An 18290-nucleotide genomic window follows, 5' to 3' on the forward strand; every position below is an offset into this window, starting at 1 on the left:
GAGGATTACTCTGTTAAAATTATATTGTAACTTAGAAATGGAACAAAATCAACCACAGTAGCATTATACTCAAATCATCATTTGTTGTTTTCTGTAATTAAATTGGTCTCATAACTGGTTCAGCATCATCTCCTAAGAAAACAGTAGAGTTATTAAAAAACAATAAAAGCCTTGTCACTTTGTCCAGTAATTTAACACATTGAACTATTTTTTTTAAACTATCTTGGTAGGAAATCCTGTTCTTCAGGTCCTATTTTTTTAAGAAACCTCCAGTGACAATTTATTTAGACAACATCCCTAGACAAAATGAAAAGCATTACTTTTGAAAATAGGTGCCTCCCCCTGGATTTGTAGTGGTGTGGTTTTACAGTAAAATAGCAAATATCCTGTCTTTATCATTAATTATTGAATGTTGTTTCCTTTCTCTTCTGTTGTAGTAAATCTTTGCATACACTATTCTAAAAGGAAATTCTCAGTCTGCTGCATATAAAATTACGAGATACTATAAAACTATTTGGTATAATATAGTCTTTGGCTTTCTGATGTTTTGGATTTTCAGCACTGCTGCAATGATACACTTGTTGATTTTATCTGTTCTTGTGACTGCACAGTAGCAAACTTGGGCAATAATAAGAATTCTTGTATGAAAGCTTTGAGGGCTCTCAAAAATTAATAAAGACTGTTAATAATTCTGAGCATTTTTTGGCAGTGTGAGGGGGTTATATCCAGTCTATCAATGCTAACACTTAACCCTGTGTACTGTTTTTCCTGATGATTCTTGTAAAAAGATAAAAATCTCATTATATTTTCCAATAATCTCATAGAAAGCTTTTGAAAGGTCTAGATAAAAGGTGTCCACTGGTTCTCCTAAGTCCATGGTTTGAAATCCTCAAAATATTCTAGCAGTAAAACTAGCATGTGATACAATTAAAGAACTTATGTTACTTTGTCCCTTAAAAAAACCTAAACAAAACAAGAAAACATGAAAGGAAGAGATCCATCTATTTCTCTGGTAGAACTAGGGGCTAGAAGCAAAACCTTTAAAAATAATTTTTGCACTTGCACACTAATTAGACATGTTTTTTTATGACAGCGTGTCCTGTGCATTAAAGTGAGAGCAGCAAAATAAGCAAATGAAAAAAAGCTTGAAAGAAAGCATTTACTTGTCAGTCAATTTTTGCCTTACTACTTTATTTATACTGAATGTATAGCATAAATTTGCCATGTTTTGAATGTTCTTAAAGGGTGTAAAAACATGCATAGGTAAACAGGCGTATGAAAGATCATCAGTGGATATAGTAAGAGTGGAAGGGATATCTGACTCTTGCTCAGGTCCATAGGAAAGTTCCTATGGATTCCAAAAGGAGTGATTTATTACTGTTTCCATGTATCCATCATGCCTTCCAAAGGCAGTCAAACCTAGTCCTTGACTGTCCTATCCAGCTTGACTTCCCCATTGAACTTCACTTCAGAGACTTGCTATGAAGTCAGCAGAGATGCAGAAGTATCTAAGAGGCCAATCTAACCCACATGTGCATTTATTTCAGCTGCCATGAGACATCCTTTGCAGTGGCACAAGAGTCTCTATTGACTGCAGAACCAGTATAATGACTGGTTTGGACCAGACATCCAATTTATAATTGCACAGGTAAGGTTAGATTAGATTAGATAGTGGCACTCTGTGTTCCTGAGTGATTTCAGTGGAATAGAATTTTCAATATAAAAGTTTTAAGCTACTCCTATCTCCACAGACTGTGGGACCTCCAATATTATTAAAATTAAACAGTATATATACATTTGTTGTACTTGTGTGTCCATATGAAGTATATTCATATGTATACATATGCATATGAAGAGTAGGTTTATGGTTTTGTATGGAGTGTGTGGAGTGCCTGCATGTGAATAAAGCTGAGGTCACTTCAGTAGAGATCTCCCTTTTATACAAGTTTAAGATCTAAACTGAAGTTCTTCCGACCTGTAATCACTGTCCTTTTTAAAATGTGGAAGTTGAACAACCAGTACATATGTGCTTAAGGAGGTAACCTGTGACTGGAAGAATCAGCAGTTTTTAAATTGCTGTCTTTGATGGAAGTGCAAATGTAAAGATTCATTGTAAGCTTGAGTGAGCAGGTTGGACATGAGAAATGTCATATCAGTTTTGAGGGTGCCCTCAGTGTGCTTTTAATCTATACACTGGCCTGGGCAGGCTAAAGATCAGGAGTTTCCTTCAAAAGCTAAAACTTTCAGGTAACTGCCTTGCTTTCATGTAGTTTAATCTAGTAGATTTGATCTGTGTTGTTGGAATACAGCCTATCTTGTTGGGGTAACAGCTGAAGTTTGCAAGGATTTAGAGAATATTCTATATATATCTCATATATCTATGAGAAATATTGTCACAGTATGTTTTAGGTAAGGAGGTTCAAAGGATTTAAAAAAGAAAAAGATCTGCTTAAAAATCCATTTTTACAAAATACACCTCTATGAAATAATTTCTCAGTTACAATGGAAACAGCATAAAAATATACTGCTTGTTCACATTTTACTTTGGATATTTGACTCTTGGCAGACCAAAACATTTTCTGGGCTATGAGTAATGAACCTCTGTTCTTCCAGAAATGTTTGTTTTAGATCTTTGTTTTAAGCTTATAGATCCTGTAGTTCTGATGCAAAAATTAACTGCTTCAAGCCCAGGCTGCTTCTCACATGATGTAGTGGTTACATACCCTATATTGAAAACTGGAAATTTAAATGATCCCTGAAGGGACTAAAATACATACCAGTGCAACAACAAGACTTAATTAAAATACGCCTTCAACCACTCATAAACACTATTAGATTAGATTTAGACAGATGGGACAGATTATTATTATCATTATGGGGAGAATACACTATCATGACAATGAACATTCTCCCTCATCTCATCTCCATTTGTAAACCTCATACCAATAGAAATCCCCAAGCTAAACTTTGCTGTAATAAATAACTTGTGCGTAAAATTTTATGGGATTGCAAAAGCACAACAAAAGACATATTGTTAAAAAGAAAAAAATCACAAAGATAGGAAGAGTAAATCTTCCAAATCTTGTCAAAATTTATCATATCACTCACATTGCAATAATTGCTGCAAAGGCATCTCAAAATTACAGGAAAACTTAGCAATAGCCTTTTAATAGAAGAATACAGGTGGACGTATTGCCTTCTTTCTTATCAAAGAAAAAGGATTAAGACACAGAATTTTCAGCAGATTGTTACTCTCTTCAGTGTTGTTGGCCCAAGGTAGACCTGCTTGTTTTTTTGCTTCAGTATTTTTTGACTGTGATGTCATAGACATGACAGAGAATGGAAAGCTTTCATGATTCTTCTTCATTTTAGATACAAAGTGAAATGACACAATCCTAAAAATCTGTTTACAGTCTTTGGCAGAAAACAAGCACAAATAGCTTTTAACTGTAGTAGTCCTATGAATACCATGAAATTTAATTTAAAAGGATTAAAAAAGTAGGATTTAAAAGTGGGGAACCTCCTTTTTGCCACAGTAATTTTTGACCACATTGATTATGAGGACCATTAGCAACAAGAGTTGTCCTGCTACTATGAATTACCGCAAGAGTTTAAGATTGCAAATATTTACAAAGCTATTGTTGAAGTGCAAATGTATTTTATATACATTTACATATATATACATATATATCAACATAGCTGGCAAAATGAGTTTTAAGATGCTTTATCTTTTCTTTAGAGCCATTCAGTAGATGACTGTGAATTTAGCATCATAACAAAGAAACCTGTATGTAGAGGTAGTTTCTTGCTCTCCTTTAGTCATTATTTGCAGTCAAGGTGCCTTTCAGGAAGAAGGGATGACAGATTGGTAATGTCCCCACTATCAGATCCACTGTCATGGGATGCACTTGTCAGGGGACAGCAGGAGACAGAGTGCAGGGGGATACAGGTGGAGCTTTTCTAGCATTGTAGCAAGATGAATGCACCTATTGTCACTGCTCCCCTGGTTTTCTGTAGCCATTAGTATGACAGTGCTGTAAATGATTACCTGACATAAGACCTGTTTTGCAATTTTTCTCTTTCTTGAGCTTGTCCTTTGAGCTTTTCAGCAGGATATAGTTGTCTACTGCCTCAATACATTGGTCTTTCTAGTTCAAGTATCATTGCACTGGCAGAAAATCTGATGTACCTGTAAGAGAAGAAGGTAATATTTAGGTTAGATAGCTGTGTTAATGGCTGTGCATGGCAATGGTCTGTTATGTAATAGCGGTACAGGTCAGGAAGATATTTATCAGGGTGAGGAGAATTGTCAATACGATTTAACACATCAATTTACTGTAGCAACATATTTTTCATGCTAAAGCTCTTCATTTTGTTTGTATGCTTCCCTCTGGATGCACTACTCAAAGTGAAAAAACAGAGTTCACTAGTTCTGCTTGAGATGATGCTACACATCATAGATCATCGTCATGCATTACACAAATTAAGTGTCCTGGAATCGAGAGCGATCCATAACAGAAGGGCCAGATTGTGAAAAACTCATTGTGCTTCCATTCTAATAACTGCTTGAAAAATATTGAGGCCTTCAGAAAGTAGTGGGAAATACTTTTGAATTTAATTATGTTTTTAGGCTTTACTTTATAACAGCTCATCATCTCATCGATACAGTATATTTGGAAATACTCCCAGAGAAATATTGTAAATTGTTTGATTATGTCCACAGACTGTTGCCAAATTTCCAACAGAAACTGTCCTCTTCCTCTTCACTCAACAAAATATTCTCCTAACTTGGCAGGTGTTACTGTCAGCTACAAATATTTATGAAAATGTATTTGGCTTTTGATTTGAGATTTATTATACTTATTACTTTTTTTTAATGTGATGGTGCTTACTTTCTTAGGTCAAGCTGGAAAAGAAATGCTCTCGTAGCTCACTAGCTTATAGGCAGCCATGTATTTTTTGGGCAAAGGTGACCATTTAACCCATGCTGAGACTTGTTCACAAGCTTATATTCAGCAAATCTGTTTCTGAATGTATTAGGATTTTTCTATATTCCTATTCCTGGGACATGCTCTAGCAAATTTACAGATGAGATAGTGTGGATTTAGCTCTAAGAGTTTTGTTTCTAGTTTAAATCAGACTAACAAAAGAAAATCCTATGTCAATGAAGAAGGTAGACTTTTCAATGGGTGTGGGCAGAAGAATCTCTGGACTCTCAACTTTTGAATCTGTATTTATGATTTTACAAAAACGTTCATATGATAAAGTTACTCAAGGTTTTTCAACTATATTTTGCAACCCCTTAAAGAATATGGAGAGAAAAATATCTTTAAGAAACAGAAAACTGCTATCACAAAACACTGTAGCAGTTGATGTGAGAAACTGGATCTTGTAATGTGTAGGTGAAATTTTTCCACGAAGCTAATAATGCTACTATAATTTCCTATGTGCAGAAATAACTACAATCAAAGAGATATAAGATTGTTTTTTTGGGTTTTTTTGGTTTTTTTTTCTTTTAGTCTTACAAACATGATGGTTGATTAAATTTTCAGATCTAGACAAAGTTTAGAATTCTGTACTTAATGAAATTCCTAATATTGCTAATGATACTTTCTTTTTATATTTTTCCAAGGGGCTGCATGAACTTAGGTTATGGGCAGCTTTGATTTATGACAGCAGTCATATTTATAGTGCTTGTTAGTCATTCGGAATTGTTTGCTTGGGCAAATTGTTAATGTCAAACTAATATAATTTTATTGATGTAATTATTTCTTTCATTATAGCAGTGCCTGCAAGCATATCTCTATATAGTTAGTTATATTAACATTCTGTTCTAAACCCCCCATTTCAAGGATTTATAAATTAGCATTAGAGACTTCCTCCAAGCTAAGTCTTTGTATATAAAGCAGAAGCAATGTATACAATTGGGAAAAGTTTTAGAAGACTTAATCTAGCACCTTTTTCTTTTTTTTTTTTTTTTCCCTTTTGTTCCCCCCCATTATTTCTGGAAGGTAAGCAGAAAGCCTGGAAGAAAATGTGCCAACAAAAGTGTGTTTGGATGTATGGAGTTGTGAAAAAAAAATTCTGCTTTGAAAGGAGGAAATATTATCTTAATGTAAATCCTTAAGTTATACATTTCATTATGGTCATTCAAAAAGAATCATGGCAGGCTCAGGGTTGTGGAATTTAAGCTTCCTCCATGTACTGCCATCTGAAAAACTGGGTCTGAAGGTACATTGACATTTGAAAAGTACAGTGCCTGGGCAGACATTGTTAGTGAAAAGTGTGGGAAGGAATGTGTATGAATAAAGAACAGCACAACAACTGTAATGTGATGTCACATTTGAAAGAAATAATCCATACTGAGTTTTATATGATAAAGAGTAAATATCCAATTCTGTCAATTGTTGCAACTTTTAGTTAAATCCTAGAACAGAAACATGTTACATACCTCAGGGGATACTAATTCAGGGAACAGAGTGAATGAATTCACATATTTCACGTACATGTGTGATTTTGAGAAATCATATGTCCAAATTGTGAAATCAGATTCACACTTCATAATGTCTTTTGCATCAATTAGCCATTATGAATAATGTACATTTCAGTATGAAGAAGTCAGTTCATTTTGGAAATGAAGGAGAACTCTGCATAATTTCTAGAGGCAAAATGTTCATCATGGATGTGGCACCCATGACATACAGCTTTTTCAGGTGTCTGTGTTATTTTCTTCCAAGTATCTGTTGGTTAGTTACACTTTGAAAAATTGAAAGTGATTGACAGCAGCTTTGTGAGGACCTATATTGGATATTTCTCAGTCATTTCCAGAGTGAATATGCTAAATTTAATTTAAGAACAGGTCAGGTTTTACCTTGACTTTCTCTCCTCCTGTTCTGTGGGAGAACAATCTCATTATTGCTTGCTGTCTGACATTGTGTCCTTAACATCACCCAAAAAAGGTGAGGTAACGTGGAGCTGTGCATCAACTATGGTGGGGAACATGGTCAGTAATGTCCAGTGTCATTCCTGATTTTGCTTCTAGTTTGATCTAACCCTTGCAATACCTCTTAAGAGGGTTGTACATTTCACTGTGAGCAGCCTTTTTGAGTTTTTGCTGGATTAGGTCACAGTTCCCATGACTGCCTTGTATCATTTCCTTGTCTCCTTCAACGGTGATACTTTGTGTAAGTGTTGTGAAATGTAATGTTTTGGCTGCTCTGGATAAAACTGGGAACACTGGATAAAAATTCTCCTTATTTTGACACTGAGAGTGGCACCTGCTGATTTTGCTGAAAAGGGTGATCTGTGTGGGTGACTCAGTAACTGTGTCCTGTACTGTCTTCCTCTGCAAGACTGAATTTATATAAGTTTATATCCTAATGTCAAGATAAAACTGTTTTTTTGCTAAGAGCTTTCTGGGGACATAGCTGTAACTGACTGGTTTAGGGTCTGGAAAGAACCTACTGGGCATGCTGTTTTCCACTTTCACACAAAAACCTGATTCTGCCCTCTTCTGTCAGAGCTGAGGGTGGACCAAAAACCCTCTGGTATCCCCTCTGGAACTTGAGTCAATGGCTCTAATAGGCATAGTGGTTTGGTTAAATGGCTCTTTGTTTCCTCCATCAAAAGGCAATAGCAACGCCTGAGAACAAAGATGCACACCATGTTGAGAAAGTTTCTTTTCTCTTTTGTTACTGTCTATTCTGCCTGCTGTTTGGAATGTGTAAAATGATTCTGACAAGCTTGATGTGTGCCAAAACCCAGCATGCCCACTGGTGGGAAGATTATCATCACCCAGATATAATAAAAAGTGTCTAGAAAAGTGCCTCTAATGATGGGCTGCTTTTCTGGCACTCACAGGGTTTTCTATTTGTTTTAGCAACACCCGCTAGCACAACTGTAGCTAAAGGCCTGTTAGCATTTTCATTGGAAATTCATTCCAGGGCTTTATAACTCAGCTGGAAAATTTGCTTTGAACTCAAGAGCCACACAGAAGACTTTTATAGAGTCTCCTTTTTATTTTCTTGTACTTTTGCGTTGAACAGGATTAAGCTATTTAATCAATAATAAATAAATGGGGAAACTCCAAACATGTTAGCTACTAAGAACTTCCCTTAGGAAAATGTGCAGTATGTGTTTGATATCATTATCTGGAAACTAAAACTGTGTGTAATTACTTGTTGAGTCTGAGCTGAGTGCCACAGTGTTTAACCCAATGCAATGCTGTTCCTTGTGAGCAGTAAAAATGCGCTGCTATAAGGCACTTGCTTACTTTCCCACCTCCAAAGCACAGCTGTGAGTTTTGAAGTTATAGTTCTGATTTTGGACGTTATAATCATTATTCAGAAATAATAATCACATTTTATTTCAGACCCTGACTTACTCTGTTCTCAGCAGTCAAACATGCTAGCTAAAGTCACTTGACTTTTTTATTTTTCAGTGGGAAGTAAACAGACAATTGCTTTTGAGAACCTTAATATCACATCTTAGTATCACAGCCTTACTATTATACTTACCTAAAATGTCAAAACAATGTTCAGACACCTGTCATTACTAAAACCAATTTAAATAGGTATTTTCTTGAACTGTGGTAGAAGTATATTAGAAATGCATATGGATTTTTTACTATGTACCTTAGATCTTTTTGGGTGTGGAAAGTAAACTCAAATGATAAACACAAAACTAATTGTGTAATTAATGAATTAGTGAAAAATTAATTTGTATTTAACATAAGGATAAAATTAGCAAAAAAAATTCCCAATGAAAGCATGTCTGTTAATAAATAGGACACTGGGATTTCATCATACTGCATATCTGTGATTTTAAAATTTTTTTATTATTAAAGCTTCAGATAAATATTTTAATTTTTTTTTTCAATATACAAATGTTTTTATTGCTCTTTCCACCAAATCTGCTTACCAATATGTAGGATTTGGCTGACAATATTATTGATTAAAATCTGTGGCATGTGGTATTTATATGATGCTTGGAGTGTGAACAGCCATATCAGAATCTGCCCAGAATGAGCTAAGACTAAACATATTTGTCATTGATGCTGATGGCATTGATAAAGACAATTCCCATGCCCCTGTTTAAAAGCTGTAATCTTTTTATATATGTAACCACAAACATGTCAGATGAGATCATCTCAGTATTGCAGGGTAGATACTGAAAAGGCTTCTTCCTTCAGAGGCATCACCAGGGGGAAGCTGCAGCCACCTCAGTGTGGCACATCAGCCAAGATGACAAATGGCATCCTGGGCTGCAAGAATCACAGTATCTGCTCAAAACTGGTGATTATCCTGGTGTATTCAGTGTTGGTGAGTGCTGTGTGCAATTTAAGGAGGATATGAAGGCTCTTGAATGCCTCTAGAAGAGGGGAAGTGAGCTGGTGAATGGGCTGGATGCCTGTCCTGTGAGGACCAGTTGAGCACTCTGGGTTTATCTTGGTTTGAGAAGAGGAGTCTGAGGGGTGACCTCATTGCTCCCCGCAGCTTCCAGAGGAGGGTACCTGGAGAGGGAGGTGCTGGACCCTTCTCCCTGGTGCCCAGTGGCAGGATGCATGGGAATGACTCAAAACTTCACCAGCAGAGGTTTAGACTGGACATTGGGAAGCATTTCTTTATGGAGGGAGTGGTTGAACATGGCAACAGGCTTCCTAGAGAGGTGGTTGATGCCCAATAATTCTGTGTGTTTAAACAGCATTTGGATAGTGCCCATAATAATCTGCTTTCACTTTTGGTCATCCCTCAAGAGGTCAGGCAGTAAGAGTGGCTGGCCACTGCAGGTCCCTTCCAACTGAAATAGTTCTAGTCTATTCTATCCCTCGGTGTTTCAGTAAGCAACCATAGAGTACGTGTTACATTCACGCTCATAAACCGGCTTCCTTTGACTTCAGCCAAAACTGCCTCTGCAAGCATGTGGCATTCTCACCATGTCCAAGGGCAAGTTCAAACACTGTGTAAACCGATGTGGGATGGTAAGAGAATGCTCTTGGACAATGAGCTTGCGCACTTGCAGAGTGATAGATTGCAAATAAGACCAATATTGGTCATTAAAACCCCCCAGCTACTTTTCAAGGTGATGTTGCTGATGCATTACCAAAGCTATTCAGCTGATGAAAAAGACAGCTACATAAAGAGGATTTTAGTAAATACTTTTCCATACACACTCACTGCATTAAGTGAGATTTATTTTGCATTCGCTGCTGAAATTTACAATAACATAAATAGCTCTAAACTGTAATATTAAAATCATGACTCTCTGCAGCTTCTTGAAATCTTATCCATTAAAAACTTTTACCTGATGGAAAAAATATTGCCATCCGGTTGCCATTATGTAATCATAGCAAAAATAATTTTAAATTAAAGGTCATGCACAGAAACAAAAGAATTTACCAATTTAAGAGAATTTGAGTTTGAAAATGTTTAAAAATTTGAATATCTAAGCAGACATGTCTCTTAAGTTGGAAAGAGAATCAAGTTAATTAAAAGTTGTTATCATTGTCAAGAAGAGGTTTTTCTCCAAATTTTTTAGCATTGTTGCTCAGCCTGCACTGAAGCAGTCACAATTGATGGGTCCCACAGTGCCAGAAGTTTTCTTGGCTGGTACATCTTTAAAAATTTATTTGGATGCCCAGCGTATTCCTGTTTTTTTCCAGTAGATCTTGGAAAAATGGATGCCACTTCTGACATTGTGGGTTTTTTTTTTTTTCTTTTGGGGTTCTTGTGCTTTCTTGTATTAGGAAGTAATGACTACTGTTTTTGTAAGAAAGTAGTTTTATGGACATGCTGTGGGGGTTAAAAATTCCTGTGTGGATCTGAAGCTTGCTCCTTTTGAACACTTTTTCTTCCCCACCCACGGATCTTTAAGGAGAGTTTTAATTTTCATGCTTTCTGAGGAATGAGAATTCTTAATGTGTTTCAGTAGCATAGCCATCAAGGCATGCTCCTGGAAGGCATGTTCTTCAGCTTTAATTAAAGTGTAGAGAGATTGTTTTCAGCAGAAACCAATATAATGGTGCTCATTGACCTCTTCTACAACCCAGGCCACAGAGCTTTGCAGTAGTTCTCACATCCTGCTCTTAACTTCTGGCCAAGGAAAAGGAGCCACTCAGTTTGAAGTCTGTGATGATGAACAGTTCAAGCACATCTTTAAATAAACTGTTCTCACTGTTCATTATCATCACTGTTAATTCATTTTCAGTCTAATTTGTTTAGTTTTTTTCTGGCCTCTAGACCTTACCATGTCTTCACCTACTTGAATCAGAATTCTTGTCCCTACTAAATAAAGTACTCTCACATGCTGACCAAATCACCTCTAAGTGTCTTCTTTGACAATTGAAATGGAAATTGCTGTTAGCCATTGAGAGATATATAAATATAATCTATGGATTTTAATTTTTTTTTTTGAGAGTGTGGTTTCATAAAACTAAACTGAGATTCTTTGGATAGCTAAAGTATTTTTGTCTGGCATATTAGAAATCTAAAAATCTTAGTGTTTTATATACTTAAAGTATAATTTGTTTTCCTGACTGTTGATTATATTTCCTCTGGAAGCTCCTGTGTGTGAGGAAGAAAACAAATACCATATGATGTCTGTTACAATAATTTTTTTAAAAGTTGTGACATCAGTCTCTTGAAACTTGGGAATTACTAATTTTGTAAATGCTGCACAATACTTTAAGAGAGGAGGGGAAGAAGGGCATGGAGCTGAGTTCCATGGCAAAAAGTAAGGATGGCGAGAAAACTGCATATAGAACCTTGGGGTTGTAATCACTTTTCAGATTACAAATTTAAGCAAAGCAAACAACACAAAAAGAACCTCCCCTTGAATGGTTTACTGGAATAATCTGCTTTAATATATTTGTTTTCTGATTCTTTCATCTCCTTTCATTCCAATCAGTTTCAATGTGGAAACTGAAACCTACAAAAGCTATTTAATTACTGTATTTTCCAAAAAGATACTTGCCAGTCCTCCTGAATGGGACAAAAATATGCAGAGGCAGTAGGAAGAAGTTGCACTTCTTCTGATAGGGGCTGCTAGTAACTTTAGTCATCAAAATTAATATGTTCTGACTCTTCTCACAACAGTAGCTGTTTTTCTGAGCCTGAAAAGTCAGTTAAAAGACAGCTCCAACCCAATTTTTTTTTTTTTTTGTTAGTAGTATTTCTTTTTTCGGGAAGAAGATTTTGATTGCGATTTTAAACATTGAATAAATCCACATTTTAGTGACTGCTAAAATTTGATATTTCATAGGATGAATGCTCTGGTCAGTAGTTTCCAATACTGAGCCTGAAGATTTTATCTGTGTCCCAGGAAAAAGGGATGTCTTTCTTCAGGAGTTCAGTAAATAAAAATTTCACTTGAAATCACCCTCTGAAGCAGGAATCTTTAGGAGAACAGAAGTCAAATATGGCTAAATAAAATTTGCTTAATTTTACCAAAACAACCAGTTTTGTTTTTGTTATAGCCATTTATTTTATTAAAGATAAAAGGCAAAGCAGTTTCTCTTAGAATTTGAGAAAACAATGGGATATTTATACAGATATCTCCTAATGCTTAAAAGAATTCAAATTTTAAAAATATGCACAACTTCATAGCTGTTACATCTTTTGTCAGTTTTCATGCCCACAGATGTCTTACTGGAACAGCTCTGCATGTGCAGGTTTGGCTTGAGTTTATGTATCAGGACTCTGTTCCTACAGTTTTGTATTTAGTGGAGTAGGTAATATTCTGTATGTGTTTATGTGTAATGCTTTCATTTATCATATAAATAAAAAAAACCTCTGCTATTCCCTGTCATGACCTCTTTGATCTGTCTTCAAAGCACAATTAATGTAAATAACGTCTAGCAAAATTTCATTTACAAAGAAAAAAGCCATTTCTTAATACACGTTTTAATGTAATGCATTTAATTTATGTATCAGCTATATATGCTAGAAGCTACTGAACCAAAAAAGTATGATTTCAGCCTCAAAAGTCTCAGCTTCAAACATTAATATAAGAAATGCAAATAGGTGATGGCATGAAAGGGAGAAAACAAAAGGTGAGAAACAGCCTCATAATTCTGTTGAATAGCTCATCAGGCTGTATCATACTCAGGTATTTTAAAGAGGAAATAGCAGATTGTATTCTTGTAAGACCTTAGCCTTCTCCAATAATATTGAGGAATTGGAGGAATATTGAGGAAAAGGCACCTAATGAAAGGAGTGTGTTGCAATATGTCTGTACCACATTAAACATCAGAATCTAAAACCAGAGAAACTTGCAACTCCTAGTGAGACTTAATTTGTTTATTCTTTCAAACATGCAAAGTAGGTTTGCTCTATTTTCACTCCTGATAGCAACTGTATGCGTGTTTGGTGATGCACAAGATGAGGTAGACTACAATTTGCCTAGTCTTGATTTTGATGCTATGTATGTCTAGCACTTATTAAAAAGTGAGAGCAACTTAATTTTGTCAATAGAAGAATTACGTAGAGCCATGCAATAGTTTAAGTTGAAAAAGACCTTGAAGATCATTCAGTCTGATCATTGACCTAACCCTGCCAAGTCCACCACCAAACCATGTCCATAAGCACCATCTCTACACATCTTTTAAATCTTTCCAGGCTTGTTCCAGCTTGATAGCCTCTTCTTTTAGATTTTTTCCTTAGTTTAATTAAAATCAGAGAACTTGTACCTGCTATGACATTTGAAAAAGGCATTAACCACTTTGTCTCACACTCTAAAATGTTTCTTTGAACTTTCTTTTAGTTCAACATTCAGTATTATTTCAACAGAAATCATTATAAAATGTTTATCCCTTGAAATAAAGTGTTCAAATCCTCTTCATCTCTATATTAGTCTGCTTTTATCACTGCTAGGCTGTTTTCTTTCAGTGAAGCCTGCTGTTTGTGTCCTATCCAGTTTATCTTTTAAAGCAGAAATATCAAATTAAAGCGTCTTTAATAAAAAACACTCTCTCACTAACTTTCTGGGATCCTTTCTTTACTGAATTCTAGAACTTCTTGTTTGCTTTAAGCCTCATAGTTCATTACCTGTATAAGAAAATAACTTTTATCAAGTTCTTAATTAAAAAAAAATAATTATATGAGCTTATATTTATCATTCTGCAGCAGTGGTTTCAATGCCTTGTTGTCACATAGATAGTGTCAGTGAGTTCTCTAGCTCAGTTTGTACCTTGGCTAATGTGTCATCATCAGAATCTTCTGCCAGCTTCCATGCCAGAAATCTCTCTTGCCACTGTACAGCCCTACCACACTCCACTGCAATTTCTCTACTGCAGCTGGCTGCAAATTTTGCACAGTTTGAAGGCTTCAGGACTGAGGCATGTCAGACTTGCTTTCTCTGAACTTTTCTTGACCTTCTTGTACTTTGCTGTACTTCATTTAGCTGTGGCAGCTATTTCTGTAATTGACCAGGTATCTGTGCCTCATTTTTTTATTAGAAAAAGGAAATTGTACAGTATGGCAATAGTTTCTTATAGATATCTGTAACAAGGAAACAGTTTATGTGAAACAAGATATTTCTTATCTAACAGAATGATGCAGTGTAGAGAAGTACAGTCCTGGAATGGTAGCAGATGTCTGGGGATGGATAAACCCTAGACGTGTCTAGAGTGCACTGTAGAGGAGCACTGTTGTGAGATGACTAGATATGGGGCACTTCAGACCCCTCAGAAATTAATTTCTTATGGTCAGCTAAAGAAATGAAGACCTGGAACTGGATGAAACTGAGTTTAGGGGTAACAAAGAGAACAAATAAAATGTATCACAACTCCATAAACCCTACCACCTCCGTAAATTCAGTGTCCTGTATTGCTGCAGGCCAATGAAGAGAAAGCAAACTGTAAAAACAAATGTACCAGATGTATAGAAATGACCTCAAGTGAGTTTTAGACAGAAGAAGCCACTGACTGTTGATGGTAAGTAGCTGTAGAATCCTCCACTGCCAACACTAGAGTGACACCAGGTGCCTTTTGAACCATGGAAGTGTGAGCTTAATATCAGGAAAAGAAACCAAGAATTCTCTTTGTAACAATTTTAACTGTATTACTGTTTAAACTTTCTTGAATCAAAGAATTTTTCTCTTTTCCTGGTAATAATTACATATGTACTCATAATGAATCTTGGATTAGGCCCAAGATTTCAATAATAATGACAAATTAGGTTATTATACTAATGTTAAATTCTTGGCTTTTTTTCCTCTCCCGATAAACAAGATTTTGAGCATAATGCTCTGCAATAGTCAACATCCATTTGTGTCTCAGACCTTGACTGATTCCAGAAACCTCCATCTTCTAAGTATGGAAAGACAAAGCTGTATATCTGGCTTACCAAACAGACTTGATCAGAGTGAATAAATGACTCAGATGAGAATTTAAGGAGGAAAAGTTCATAGCTCCTCTTCATTGTTTATTCTTCTTGGGCTTCAGTCATTAACCTATTGATGTTGCTTGTGAATTCACCCACTAAGTCATGGCTTTAAATTCCCTAAAGGGAACTTTAGGAAAGGAAGATTTAATAGTCCAGTCTACTCACATACTTAAATATTAATTTTACAAGCACCTTTTCTGAGTGTATATGTTTTCTCATCAGCAGCCAATCTTTTTTGTGAAGACGAGTAGTCCTGTTCTGATGTTTAGATAATTTGCAGTAGGCAGAAGATAACATTGACAAGCAACATTTTAAATTAGCTTTGCTTGTCCTGAAGCAATTTTGTGAAGCTGTTGGATCAGCTTGTATCTGTAGTTAAAAATTGTTCATGGAGCTTCAGCAGGTGTCTGATCATATCTCACTTTGGATAGGAAGCTCTCTCAAAAGATGAAAAGTATTTTTATCCAAATAAGTAGATTACAGCTAGGGTCAATGCAGTTACTTTATGAAAGGATTATCACTGAGTTTGCACAACAGAAGCATGCTTCTCAAAGTCTTACTTTCACAGGGAAATGCTCCTGGCTGTCATTTAGACTGTCTTGATCTATGCCAATATGAAAGACCGTGGTAAAAGTTTTCAAAAATGAAATCTAAAGTAAGTTGAGATGATATTTCATGCTAGATAAGTGGTCTGATTTTCTCCATCTGTTTTTGCTTGAAATTTCATATGAACTAGGACAACTGTTAAAGTTGCAGCTTAGGTAATACACAGACTTTCCATCAGCAGACAATTATTTAATCAATTCGGTGAAGTAAGTTACTTATTTTTTAACTCTGTTTTTTATTTATAGCTGGTGGGGGGCTTCTTAATTGCTGTTAACTATGGGATCTTCTTGCATGGAATTTCTAGGAATTGAAATAACTGTACAAGTCACCTGGGACAATGCACAATAATTTTCTCTTAATGCCTGTGTTTGTGTTAAAAGTTTTTACTGAAAACAGTTTTCACTAGAGAAACCAAATACTTTCCTGGTATGTAGGGTGTGGATTACAGAGAATTTGAAGTGGATGAAGAGCTTCTACCAAAGATCCAGAAAGGTTAAAAAGCCTAAAAGATATCTCTGTTGAGAAAACTAGACACTTTCTGTAGCACCAAGGTGTCGATTTACTTAACATTTGTGATGCTCTAGAGATGGGAATGATGCAGAACTGTATCACTCAGCACCTCTGTGAAGGTTTCAGCCAGTGTCTTTAGAGGGTGGAATAAATACCACAGGACTGACTCAAGTGTTTGGATTTATGTGCCCTTGGCCTTGTGCTGCTGTGCACCGAGAGGAAATGTATTGCATCAACCCCATGTCCTCAAACAAGCAGAATTTAAACACTTTATATATAAAAGTAACAGGTTTATAGCGGATAGTGTGCCCTTGTTTTTCAGAGTGCTTTGCTAAGTAAAGTGTAACACAGAGCTTCAGACAATTTCCATCAATTATTTTTTTTTCCTCATAAGAGACAGTCACGTTATTTTTTTTTTTTTTAAAACAGCAAATCAAGCCTGCTAAAAGTGGAAATAATAATTTGTTGTTTTTGTAATTGTTGAATTCATGTCTGCTATGGCAGCTGAGTGATACTGACTTGCTTCTTACTCAGAGGTCCTTTCTACATTCATGCTTATAAAATCAAGTTGGCATGGTAGGGATAGAAAACTTGTCTTTCCTCAGGTTGGCCCATCTGAACATAAAGCTTCTTACTGAGGCTTAACCTTTAAAAAAGTCTTTCCATCTAAATCCAGTAATAGATTCCAGAGGATTTTGTAAAGGAGGGGTAAACATGTTGCCTGTCTTTTCTCTAATGGCTGAATAATTGCAGTCTTTGCTGGTGAAGTGAAAGCTCTGGTCAGAGTCTCTCTGAGAAATCTCCAAATTAGTGGTGACTTCAAATGTCCTTATGTATTCTGCTAGGGATGGGAAGAAAAAGTTCAGAAACTGTGTGAGAAAAGAATCTGTGAAAATAGGAACAAGATTCTGTGATCACAATATTTTCATATATAGGTAAAATGTAGTCTCCTTAACTTGTCACTAGAAAATAGCTGAAAATTCTAGAGTCTGAAAGAAGTTAATGGATAAGAAAATAGATTTTTTCCCCTACAATAATTCAAAAACTTATTATATTAATTTTTAAATAAAAAGGCAATTCTTTCAGTGGAAAACAAATGGTTTTCTTTCAGTATGAGTTCCTGCTGCTTTGTGATGGAAGCTAAAGCCAAGTCACTTTCATCATTTATTATTTTTAATTTTTGAGGATGGAAGAAGTGAATGTATCTCATTGTTTAAATTAGAATTGAGAGGAGAAAATCAATGAGGGAAGGAGTGGTGTATCATCTGGTGAACTTCATAATTTCTTTTAAAGAAAGGGAGTATGCAGCTTCTCAGTACCATGCCAGCTTTCACATTTTGATGAAAATTAACCATGAAACAACAGGATAAAGAAGAGCTGCGTTCAATATTCATAACTTGTTCCTTGAAAAATATTTTTTTCACCCCTATTAAAGTGTAGAGGGGAATGTAGAAGAAAAAAAGACAATTGCTTTCAGATTGAACGACTTCAGAGATTTTTTACCTCTTTGACACAACATAACATTATGTACAAAGCACTCAGGAAAATATGCTTTGCTTTTGTTCCTCATTTTAGGATGCCTTGTTGAAGGATATTTGATCTTTTGAAAGCTGACTTTCATTTGTTTGCAATATTAATCTGCTGACTTTTCCCATGATCAATTGCATCCCAAAACACAAAAGGTCATGTAGTCAAAGGGATAATGAAGTGGAAAAAGATAAGAATGCTTTAAACTCTTTCCTCAGAAGGAAGATGTAAGGCATTTGGGTGAAACTCATGTCTGTAAGGAGGAAA

This window comes from Pseudopodoces humilis, chromosome 6 (assembly GCF_049639895.1).
Source record: "Pseudopodoces humilis isolate 2021_Gansu_Grassland_sample_001 chromosome 6, ASM4963989v1, whole genome shotgun sequence".
In the NCBI taxonomy this organism is placed as follows: Eukaryota; Metazoa; Chordata; class Aves; order Passeriformes; family Paridae; genus Pseudopodoces; species Pseudopodoces humilis.